We start from the raw sequence: 12396 nt of genomic DNA, 5'->3' as shown, positions 1-12396 counted from the left end.
CCCGATATTCGGACACTGTCTCTATGTCCAGCCCACGGGCCACAGTGTCCTGCAGGTGGGGTGCAGAGCTGGCCCTAACCAATATGATGTCCTAGGCAAGATTTTGGCTGGTGCTCCCTAACACCACCGCTAGTTCCGCCTCTGACCCTGCACCCCTTTCCCAGCACCATCACCCCTCACACATAGCAGTCCTCATTATATTTTAAATAGGAACAGTTTGCACATTCGGCACACAGCCCAAAAAGGGGCTTGTTCTTGCTGGAAAGAGGCATGGCCACACAATAGTACCCCCAATTCAAATTACGCAACACAGTAGTGCAATTATTCACATTTTATCATGCAATAATGTCCCTTATTTACGGTACATCACAAAGTATTACTACTTTACCTTATATACATTATTCCTCACAGTAATGCCCCTTATTCACATTACATCACACTGAATTGCTCCTTATTCACATTACATCACACTGAATTGCTCCTTATTCACATTACACCACAACATATTGCTCTTTATTCACATTAGACCACACAGTAATGCCCTTTCTTTACATTACCCCACACAGTAGATAGCCTCATATACATAATGCCACACATTAATTAGGCCTTTATACACACAATATCACACAATAATGCCCCTTACACTTCATGTTATTAATGTCCTTATAAACATAATGCGCCTTACACACAATGCCAACCTTTATTAATGCTCTTATACACATAATGTCCCTTATACATACGCTACACATTGTTAATGCCATTATACACATAATGTTCCTTACACATATGCTGCACATTATTAATGTACTTATACACATATTGTCCATTACACATATGCCACACATTATTAATGCTCTTATACACATAATGACACACATAGTGCCCTTTATACATATACCACACATTATTAATGCATTTATACACATGACATACTTGATGCAGGGCAGTACGGATGGTGTAATGGTTAGCATTACTGCCTCACAGCACTGAGGCCATAGGTTCAATTCCCACCATGGCCCTAACTGTGTGGAGTTTGTATATTCTCCCCGTACTTGCATGGGTTTCCTCCGTGTACTCCGGTTTCCTCCCACAAACCAAAAATATACTGGTAGGTTAATTGGTTCCTAACAAAATTAACCCTAGTGTGAATGTGTGTGTACATGTGGTAGGGAATATACAATGACAGTATTCTCTGTAAAGCGCTGCGGAATATGTGTGCGCTATATAAATAACTGGTAATAATAAATAATCTTACACCAAACACTATTACACTACCAACCCACCCACCCACCCACAAACAGCACTTACAAGGCAGCTAACACTGTGACCTCTGCCTCTGCTTGTATAAAGATGTGTCCTCATACAGCTTGCCTCAATATGCTATGCAGCAGGAGATGCCTGGCGTGAGTCAGCTGGCAGCTCTAGGTCAGCTCAGCTAATGTCCAGCACCTTTCTTGTCAAAAATGTGTCTTATTTATGTTGCTATGTGACTAGGATGCACAAGCAGCTTCTGCTGATTAAAATATGTAGCATGCCTATATTTTGTGCGTGACTGTGGCTGTATCTGCATACCGGAAAACACTGTAACGTAGCATTTTGTATGCAGATACAGCTGCAGTCACACACAGAATATAGGCATGCCACATATCATTTTTATCAGCAGAAGCTGATTGTGCCCTTAGGCATTACATTGTTGGGGTGAATAAGTTAGGAGAGCCTGTGTGTCATTGCTGCTCTGCTATGCAAAGCAGCCGGGATCACTGAATAGAGACCCCACTCTCTTTAGCTGAGGCCCCACCCCTTTTTGGGGGGCACAGGCGCTACCAGTGCACCAGGTCCCGAAATCTACAGCTATTAAAGTTGGGAGGTATGACATTATATTGACTTTATGATCACTGCAGATCACTTAAATGAAATATATAAAAATAGTGGATTAAACATGTTTGAACACTATTAGACGGTCCTGTGGACTGCATTTAATGTCATGTTTTTATGTTTAAGACATTATGCTGTAGATAACATGATTATATGAAAATGAATAAGCTACTACATTTCAGCTGTTCCAACCAATCTTTATCCAATGGAACAGAGCTAATAATATAAAAATATATGTGTAGACCACAGGTATGGAATGTAAGTCAAGACACAATTGATAAAAATTATTACAGGTTGAGTATCCCATATCCAAATATTCCGAAATACGGAATATTCCGAAATACAGACTTTTTTGAGTGAGAGTGGGATAGTGAAACTTTTGTTTTTTGATAGCTCAATGTGCACAAACTGTGTTTAATACACAAAGTTATTAAAAATATTGCATTAAATGGCCTTCAGGCTGTGTGTATAAGGTGTATATGAAACATAAATTAATTGTGTGCTTAGATTTAGGTCCCATCACCATGATATCTCATTATGGTATGCAATTATTCCAAAATACGGAAAAATCTGATATCCAAAATACCTCTGGTCCCAAGCATTTTGGATAAGGGATACTCAACCTGTAATTTATTAGCTAAAGAATCAGCATAGACAATAATATCAGTATTCATATAAAAATATAACCTCTGTAAAAAAACATCAATGATCTAATAAAACGCCACATTAATCTTAATGGATTAATTTAATAGAAATAATCATATATACAGTATGAAGCTTATAATATCCAGTAAAGGAATCAGCCTTGTGGAAATGCAAGTCCCAGGATGGATAGGTGATGCACTGGATCTATGTGCAAATAAATGTATTTAAATCAAGTTCCCCCACGCGACCAGAAGTTTAGGAGCGAATGGGAGGTGGATGTCCCTGTGCAGGTAAAACATGCACTGTGTGTGAACTGTGAATTAAGAGCTGGCGGGGAGAGTCTGCAGACTGAACGTCCGTCTTCCATCAACTCACCAATGTGGTGTCGCAGTCTCTTCCAGGCTCAATAATGAGTACAGCAGACGTCTTTAAAATCTGTATTCTGAAATGGACCCGTCCTGGTCCTAACTGGCCTGCACGGGGGGCTCACCTTCTCAGTTGATGGCCAAGTATGTGCACTGGCAGTGGGGAGTCAGTATGCAAACTGCCTTACTGTATGTCCTCCAAATGTGCCTTGCATATGTGTGCAGCTAACCTTTCCCAACTACAGTAATAGCAGTGCCCAGTGCCCAGTGGTGCAAGTAGAAATATTTTCTTAGTGGTACTGAGTGCTGAAAAATGGGCGTGGCCATGTGTTGTGAGGGGTGTGTGGCCACATGGTGCTAGTGGGAGTGGCTACATGACACTAGCGGCGTAGCCACACAACAGCCCCTTTTTTTTTATCTGAAAGCAAGGCTAAACATATTTAGTAATGTCTCCAGTATAATAGAAATATATAGTGCTACCTCCAGTATAATAGAAATATATAGTAATGCCCCCAATTTACTAACAATATATAGTAATGCATCCATTATAACAGGAAAATGCAGCCACTGTCGCACTCCCAGTAACCCTGACAAAGTGGGAGGAGCCGTCATGCTGCCAAGCACCATGGTCTTGTTGCTTTGTGCCACATTATAATTGTGGTAATGGCAGTGTGTGGCAGGTGGTACTGCATACCTGCTGCCAAATTCTTATGTGTACTCTGTACCCGAGCGTACCCACATACTTGCACTGCTGCCAGTGCCCAGCACCTCCTTAAGTCTTCATAAAGCAGATTAGTAGGTTAGCCTGGAAGCAACCTCTGACATGTTCTACTCTTAATCAGACGTTTTTTTCCAACAGAATATCTTTAATTTTTATATTGTTATTAGCGCTGTTCCATTGTATAAAGATTGGGTGGAATAATGTGGTTGAATTGTGTCAAAGATTTAACAAGGGAACTAGTGGCTTATGAGAAATACTGTATATTTAAAAGTATTCATACTGTATCTATTATAGTAATACATACTGGGGACTTAATATTCCCACTAATAGCGCCAAGCAATTTGTTGGTTCTTTTTGTATACATTGCAGCTGTGCCTTATATATGCATATATAAAATAGGACCCATGCAATACATAGATAATTTTAAGGATTATGCTATCTGTGACTATTCTAAGCATCTTTTGGCATTACAAATTTCTTTTATTGGCATTTTTAGTTTAGTTAACAGCATTTTAACCGGTATGGAGATGAAACTTATGAGTTCCAATAAACCTACAGTATCTCTGCTTACGCATGCAAGTACTGTATGCAATGGCAGAGACTTTGGTAGGCTAGATACTCAATGGGGGTTAATCAGAATTGGTTGCAGATTTTGCTATAGCCAGCAAAGGGCAAGACTACGCAGGATGTGTGGTTCCGCCCCGCTATGCGATCGCAATTAAATTGTGCTCGTATCAAATAGAGGTAGATCTCTGCTTATGGAGCATCCGGCACCATATTTCCACTCACAGGAAAAATGTTTCTTGATATCCTCCCCCCCAGTGCCACGTTGTCACTCCGGACACCCTACGCCTATCAGTCGCGATGTGATCGCATCCTTCCTTGATGTGATCGCCTCTTGATAGCCCACGCACGCGCACTGTGGCCACTGCACATGCACAGACTCGCAAAACACTGCCTTCAGAGCGATCACAGCTATAGTGATCAGCTCTGAATAAGGCCCTATATCCTCCATGAACCCACCCCCAACTGCAAGTGTAAGGATGGATACACACTAGAATTATGGGGGTGATTCCGAGTTGTTCGCTCGCTAGCTGCTTTTAGCAGCATTGCACACGCTAAGCCGCCGCCCTCTGGGAGTGTATCTTAACTTAGCAGAATTGCGAACGAAAGATTCGCTAATTTTCTCGTAACGATTACCCCGCAGTTTCTGAGTAGCTCCAGACTTACTCTTTCACTGCGACCAGCTCAGTCCTTTTCGTTCCTGGTTTGACGTCACAAACACACCCAGCGTTCGCCCAGACACTCCCCCATTTCTCCAGCCACTCCCACGTTTTTACCTGAAACGCTTGTGTTTTTCCGCACACTCCCAGAAAATGGCCAGTTTCCGCCCAGAAACACCCACTTCCTGTCAATCACACTACGATCAGCAGAACGATTAAAAAACTTAGTTACGCCGTGAGTAAAATACCTAACTTTTGTGCTAATTTACTTGGCACAGGCGCGCTGTGTACATTGCGCATGCACAGTTTGTGACTAATCGCTCCGTAGCGAAAAAAAATAACGAGCAAAAAACTCGGAATGACCCCCAATATCAGAATGATTTGCAGTATTATAATGACTAATCGTCTAGATCATCTAGTGTGTACGCACAATTGCGTGCTCCCACAGGTCACATGTCACATTTTCTGGTCGGCCATGCTGTATGGCCAATCAGACAATATTGAATGCGGGGCTCTGCAGTGTAATGAGGGATGGACCAAAGTATTGTTTCATCATTCATTGCATCTTGTAGTATGTACAGGCAATCTTGCATGGTCCTGGCTGAAGGGAGTTCGGCCCGACCATCAGAACTATTGGCTGTCATCCTATTGTGTACCCACCCTAAGCAATGGTGAATTTGGTTTAACATGTGGTGTCACTGGCATTTTCTGACAGCCAGTGTATAACCCACCTAAGACAATTTAGAACTGTTCACTTTTAGCAGAAAAAGACACCTTCAAACAGATTGCTCCTTACATAGACTTAAAAATTCTCTGAGTTAAATATACCAGGCTCATTTACATTCCCATGTATTTATACAGTATAAAAAAAATCAACAGATGATGTACTGATTGCACTTAGTTCTCTTAGGTAAACATAATCCAACACTTCCAAAACTGAAGAACATATGCTGGATTTCAACAAATGCCCCTCTTTATGTCCCATATAAATGTGTACCATAATTTGATATAGATGGCCACAACAATTTACCTAATTTAAATGTATATTATTTATTATTAATTTGTCAAAAGATTATGGTGACATGGGGAAATGTATCAAACCATTTTAAGAGTAGAGAAGTTATGTACAGCAAACAACCAGCTTCTATCTAGCATTTAACTAGTACATTCTATAAAATGAAGGATAGAAGCTAACTGGTTGCTATGGGCAACTTCTCCACATGTCATTTTTCCATTGTTTAGAAGTTTTGATACATATTGCACATAGTCTTAGTCAGAATGTGTCAGTCAGTTAACTGTGTTATAGAAGCACAGGTAAATTGATAAATGGGATATATGTTTGTCCCAGGTTTCTGGCCTATGTATTTTAAACCAGCAAGAAAGTCTGTTTTGCGAAAAAGACTTGATGAGATTTTGGGCTTACAGTAAAAGCCGGATGTCGGTCCTGGGGGTGTGGATGTGAGATGGAAGGGAGGCCTCCAGCCACAGAGACCATTTTGGGTCTTTAGGCTTTCAGACTGAGGGCAGGCTAATTAGTGCCTGCACCTGTAGGAAGCTGATATAAGGTCTGTCATCATTTGGCTCACTACCTGGGGAAATAGGAAGCAAGCTTGTTGTGAGGCTCTGTGATTTACTGACTGTAAGTACTGTGCATATGCCTATGTTTGTGGTAGGGGCATTAGGTCCTACAACTCGGAGAGAGGGAATCTATAATGTTCAGTTAGTGCCCAGACGGGCTAGGATTTCTTTTTAGGTTTTATTTATACTGCACAATAAAACTAGCCATGGCTAGATTGCATGAAAACTCTGGACTGGTGTGCTATTTTCCTAGCTGCTGTGTGTTTGGAGGAGCCCATCTATCCCAGGAGAGGGCACTTCTACCCTGATCTCCTTACATCTGTCATTACCTTATGACTCGTGTATAGTACTATTTATTTTATTTATCATTTTAAAGTAGAAATTGCATTGCATTTTGGGATGGATTTACCAGACTTTTTTTGCTGGAGGATATTGTACAGAAGATACAGTACTGTGGGCAAGATTTATCAAAGCTTCGAGAGGGATAAAGTGGGAAGAGATAATATACCAGTCAATAAGCTTCTATGATTTTTCAGGCTGTGTTTGAAAATGACAGGAGCTGTCTGGTTGGTACTTTTTCTCTCTCCACTTTATCTCTCTCTGAACTTTGATTAATACCCCCCACTGTATATATCATACACTTTTCACAGAACTATGGTATTTGATTATGTGCAACTCATTAATATATTTCTGTTTAATCAAAAATGTGACATGATAGAAAAGGGAAAGACAATTCAGTCCTCAGATTTATTTTAACTTTAGAACACACACAATTGTTCATAGAGATACTTCTTAAAGCTTGTTTACACGATACAACTTTAAATTAGAGATGTGCGTGGACCTTCACAAGTGCTTTGGTTCAGATTTGGATTGGTTTTGAATTTCTTGAAAATTGATAAAAACAGCTAAAATGTAGTCATTTGGACCTATTTTTGTTCCTATAGTATTATTATCAGTAACATTCATTTCCAGTCATTTTTATTCAGTTTTTACCACCTCACAGCTCACAAACTTTTCCAACAATTTTGGCCAAAGGGTGCAGCAAGCTGGCTGGCTAAGCGAAGCAACAGAGCAGCGGCACAAATACACGCCAGTTTTAAAGACTATAGCACATCTATGAAACATTGTTGAGCAACAGTGAGAGGCAGGATAGCAGTTTAATAAACTATATGACCCCACAAAAATATTGTTTTCTTTAATGTAGAAATACAGTACTCTATCTCAGAGGCCCAAGAGCTGTACAGGGCAAGGGAAGTGGAGTTTGTAGTGGAAGTCAGGTAAAGCATTGATTGATTGATTGATAAATTGATTGATTGATTGACTAATTGATTAAAGAGGATTGATTGATTGATTGATTAATTATTTGATTGATTGATTGATTGATTGATGGCTCACCTCCCACAGTGTAACCTTTGTATTGGGCTCAAAATGGCTGCCTCATCAGGTACGCTTGTTGATAAGAAGATGAAAAATACACGGACCTAACAGTTTTATTGGGACCTTACTCTGAGCATTAGGAGGCTGCAATCACCAGTGTCATCTCTTTTAGGGATAGACTATTCCACTCAGGGTAATCCTACGCTGTGCACCCAAGGTGGCTGCCTCTCCTGGTACCTTGTTAGGGTGGAATACAGAACCCATGGAAGTTATTACCCAAAAGGCCTACACCAATCCTGTATTATGCTTACTGTGCGTTTAAGGGTTTTCTTTTTATGTCTGTGTGGCTTGTCTATTGCTTTATTATGAGTTTATTCAGTAGCAGTAGCTAAGCATTGTGATTGGCAGGTGGCAGGAGTATGGGGGTTTGGAGTAGTACGGGAAACGCAGGTATTTCATGGACATTTTCGGAGTGGCTGGATGATGTTGCCTGTGTTTCCTGCAATGGGAAACATGTCGCCAGTGCACCTGCATATGCAGCCTGGCTGTGTATGCAGGGGGGCTACCTGTATTTCCCAATTTCTATGATGCAATCTCATTTGAAATGCGATCGCAACGCAGTGTGGTGCTACATATACTAGATGGCCTTGTCCTATGTTGGGCGGCTCCCAGCATGTGATTATTAAACAGAAGCAGTTTTACAATTTTAGCAAAACTGCTACTGATGCTGAATAACCCCCTATGTGCATTGTTTTTGATGTCTATAAAGTACCTTAAGTCCTGTCAGAGAAAGAGTGCTATAGAAATGAAATTATCCATATTATTATTATTATTATTAATAATAATAATAATAATAATAATAAAAGAGAAAAAAATAGACAATTTTTTTTAAATAATCCTAATGTGAAATTTGATTTCTAAATTTTAATACAATTGCAAACTAGACTATGCAGCAAATCACAGGCCGAAGGAGTCAGGACAAAAGATATTCAAATGACCTTGTGAGAGACAAAAGACCATCAACAATGCTTCCACAAAAATACAGTATCACACTATTATAATTTATTATACATTGCCAGTCAAGCACACACAAGACAGGATGATAAGATGCATGAGCTAGTAAAGGATAGACTTGCACGTTCCAAGAGATAGAAGACCATCAACAATGCCCCTCTAAAAATAGTGTTATACAATTATTATTTTAATTTATTATACACTGCCAGTCAAGCACATGCAGGATAGGATGACAATAAGAAGCATGAGCTAGTAAAGGATCAATTTGTGAGATGTGAGAGACAGAAGACCGTCAACAATGCATCCCCAAAAATATAACATTATACAATTATTATTTTAGAATTTATTAAATGCTGCCAGTCAAGCACACACAAGGGAGGATGATTGTAAGAAGCATGAGGATCGACTTTGCGAGAGAGAAAAGACCATCCACAATGCTCCCAAATAATACAGCCCATAATGAAAAGAAAACTGGTGCATGATAAAATTATTCTTGTGTCCTCCTACCTACTCCTTTTGTTGTATATTAAAAAAGACATGCACAGTTTAACAAATAAAGCACTTCAGCGACAGGAGCTGCCACCTTTGTGACTGAAGTGCTTGGTTTGTATGGGCCCCCACAAAAGACCACATCTTTGAGGTTTGCTTAAACAAATATGTCAATGGGTTAATGCAGCTAACAGTGTTGTTATTCGTAGTCACATTTAAAACATGTCAGACTCATCATCACCCTCCTCACTGTTGTAAGTATAATCATCATCATTATAATCACCACACACTATTAGCTTATGCCCAATAGAAACCATTATTATAGAAGAAGTTTATGTTTGTTGTAAATGGCAGCACAGATCTACAGTACTTCGTAGAATTTGTAATTAATTTTTAATGAACATCAGTTTTTCCATATTGTTTGGAAGTAGCCTCATATGTCGATCACTCACAAGGTTTCTGGTTGTGCTAGAAACTGTTTGAGTTTACGCTGGAGGGTGGGCAACTTATGTACACCAAAGCGAGTTTGTACAAGGGGCTCCGAATTGGCTTTGTTCCCTCCTAGTATTTGAAGGGACTTTGTGACATGCTAATTTGTACATTGTCATTAAAATTATCCTCCACCAGTCTATTGATGTTTACTGTATCAGATTGAGTCATGGTAGAGGTCTCAATAATTGTAGCCAAATCTTTTCAGCCTGGGCAGATGTCATAATAATGTTGTTTCACTGTGAACTGAGTTGACTCATTATCATTACCAGTGGGTCTCTTACAAAAGGTAAGGTTTTTTTCTGGGAGCAGCAGTTGCAGCATGAAAAGCTGAAGCAAGAGACAATGGTGGTAATTCAGAGTTGATCGAAGCAGCAAATTTGTTAGCAGTTGGGCAAAACCATGGCCCTCATTCTGAGTTGTTCGCTCGCAAGCTGCTTTTAGCAGCTTTGCACACGCTAAGCCGCCGCCTATTGGGAGTGAATCTTAGCTTAGCAAAATAGCGAACGAAAGATTCGCAATATTGCGAAAAGACTTCTCTGTGCAGTTTCTGAGTAGCTCGAGACTTACTCTTCCAGTGCGATCAGTTCAGTGCTTGTCGTTCCTGGTTTGACGTCACAAACACACCCAGCGTTCGCCCAGACATTCCTCCGTTTCTCCAGCCACTCCCGCGTTTTTCCCAGAAACGGTAGCGTTTTTTCAAACACTCCCATAAAACGGCCAGTTTCCGCCCAGAAACACCCACTTCCTGTCAATCACATTACGATCACCAGAACGAAGAAAAAACCTAGTAATGCCGTGAGTAAAATACCTAACTGCACAGCAAATTTACTTGGCGCAGTCGCACTGCGGACATTGCGCATGCGCATTAGCGACTAATCGCTCCGTTGCGGAAAAAAAATAACGAGCGAACAACTCGGAATGACCACCCATGTGCATTGCAGGTGTGGCAGATATAACATTTGCAGTGTGTATAAAAAGGCCTGATTAAGAGATCTGTGGCACTGCACAGCCTCAGGGATGCAGCTGTGCAATACCGTAAACTAATATGCTAATGCAGCATCTGCAATCTGAGTGCTGACCCTAGGCTCGGCACCTGTCAATCATGCTGCGGCAAAGTGGGGACTGCCAGCGATCATGTAGGACTCGTTCTGCACATGGACATACCCACAAACATCAGAGATGTACAGCAAGTAAGCCATTGGGTTACGTGGAACTCTGAATCAGGCCCAGAATGCAGATCTATTTTTTTAGAAGAACAGAAACACTGAATGTCATCTTTTACTATGTATACGCCCTTACTTTATCTGGAGAAGCACAACTTACATCTGCCACTTCTCCATATAAATTATAAATATGGTTAATTTTTCCCTTTTTAGATTAGTTTAATGCAAGTTACAGTAAGATGTAGACATTCTGGTCTCACGCTGAGCACTAGATGTAGCCTTGTACTGGAGCATCCATCAGTAACTCTGTGTCCCCTGTAGTATTACTGCAATCTACCACTCCCATCACCTCCTATAACACTGCAAAACCATGATCAAGCTGGGAGTACATCTCCTTAAGTGCAGGTACTTCGCCGTCATGCTGTCACGCTGACACCGTAACTTTTATAATAGGTTCTTAATATGTCTAAGGGGTACTTAAATAGCTTAAGCTTTCATCCCTCCAGTGTAAAGATGAAAATCTTGTAAGAGCCTGGCTCACAAGCAAATGTAAATGCAGATCTCTCAGTAGTGACATTTCAAAAGAGTCCAGTCCCACCAGCAGCCAGCCATTCCTCTTTATCAGCTCTACTGTCACTCATGTTGATTAAGTCTGATAAACACTGCAAGTCTCCTGGGGCAGAGGAAAGGGACACAAAACAGCCATGCAACTGACATAAAAGCTGGGCGCCTTTCTTCACACAGAATAGAACTTGATGGTTTGAATACTTTTGAAACCAGAAATATTTCTTTATTGAGTAAAATGAGACCTAAGATTTGAAGAGAACTTGTTCAGTCATTCAGTCGGCTCCTTTCCTTATCTGTTTTTCAAACCACAGATTGCATTTGGTACTCAGACGCTGTTTATCTTCAATAAAGTCCCTTGTGCCTTAAATAATTGTCGTTTTTTTAAGGAATGAACTTCATAAGTAACTTTTACTGGAGTAGGTAACTGCACTTTATGTGATACCTGCATGCTATCAGTACTGGGGAAGGTGCATCTTAAATTACATTGCCTGGGGACAATATTTAGAAGTTGTTACTCTTAGAAAACCTTATAGCAAAATACATGCATATATTAAAACATACATTCATACATACTCATATATGCATATATACATGCATGCAACACAGCAGTGTCTGCACTATTTAGTGTGGGATGTACTAAAGGAACAATGTATTAAAAACCCTATTTTGGGGGGGTTTTTCCGGCATTTTCAGACGTACTTATTTATGGACGTTCACTTACCGATGCGGAGCGTACTGCCAACTTTTGCCTGCATTACTCTTAAGAAGTCTAATGGCTTTTTTACTCATCCGGCAGCCTCAGCCGCTCAGCGCCGCTCACTGCGACCGCCCTCACCCCCTGTGCTTGCAGCCTCCCAGCATGCTCCTGGATCCCCCAACCCTCTTCT

General features: G+C 40.6%; 1 long non-coding RNA gene across 1 annotated transcript in view; it reads left to right on the top strand.

Annotated features, from left to right (window-relative positions):
• The first annotated feature begins 6399 nt into the window (after nucleotides 1-6399).
• The window catches only part of LOC134970168 (uncharacterized), a 78327-nt gene continuing 72330 nt past the window's right edge, over nucleotides 6400-12396 (top strand). Inside the window, exon 1 of the long non-coding RNA XR_010189708.1 lies at nucleotides 6400-6468. This is a non-coding gene — a long non-coding RNA (uncharacterized LOC134970168). The remainder of the gene's footprint in view (nucleotides 6469-12396) is intronic.

The sequence above is a fragment of the Pseudophryne corroboree genome, chromosome 11 (genome assembly GCF_028390025.1).
Source record: "Pseudophryne corroboree isolate aPseCor3 chromosome 11, aPseCor3.hap2, whole genome shotgun sequence".
Classification (NCBI taxonomy): Eukaryota; Metazoa; Chordata; class Amphibia; order Anura; family Myobatrachidae; genus Pseudophryne; species Pseudophryne corroboree.
Note: the sequence above shows the minus strand (reverse complement) of the source record. Positions and strands in the feature narration are given on the sequence as shown.